Here is a 482-nt window from a genome sequence, read left to right on the forward strand (position 1 = left end):
TCCGAACTCTGACTTTAATCTTAGAATTCTGACTTTAATCTCACAATTCTGACTCTAATCTGAAAATTCAGACTTCTTTCTAAGGATTCTGACTTTAATCTCAGAATTCTGACTTTAATCTCCGAACTCTGACTTTAATCTTAGAATTCTGACTTTAATCTCACAATTCTGACTCTAATCTGAAAATTCAGACTTCTTTCTAAGGATTCTGACTTAAATCTCAGAATTCTGACTTTAATCTCCGAACTCTGACTTTAATCTTAGAATTATAACTTTAATCTCAGAATTCTGACTTTTTTCCATCATTAAACTGAAACAAAATTTTAAAATCAGTATTTTTCTTTTTTTCAGTGGCTCTTCTGTAATAGTAGGGCGACAGTGGCGTTGGATGTAGGAGTTTGCCCTGAAATCTAAGGATTCACGGTTCAAGCCCCAACTCCGACAAGACACTTCACCTGCATTGTCTACTGATGGTGGTCAGA

General features: G+C 34.9%; 1 protein-coding gene across 1 annotated transcript in view; it reads right to left on the reverse strand.

The window, feature by feature from the left end:
* cfap221 (cilia and flagella associated protein 221) overlaps window positions 1-482 on the reverse strand; it is a 40,791-nt gene that overhangs the window by 27,203 nt on the left and 13,106 nt on the right. The window lies entirely within an intron of this gene.

Source organism: Cyprinodon variegatus, unplaced genomic scaffold (assembly GCF_000732505.1).
Source record: "Cyprinodon variegatus isolate N-32 unplaced genomic scaffold, C_variegatus-1.0 Scaffold465, whole genome shotgun sequence".
NCBI lineage: Eukaryota > Metazoa > Chordata > Actinopteri > Cyprinodontiformes > Cyprinodontidae > Cyprinodon > Cyprinodon variegatus.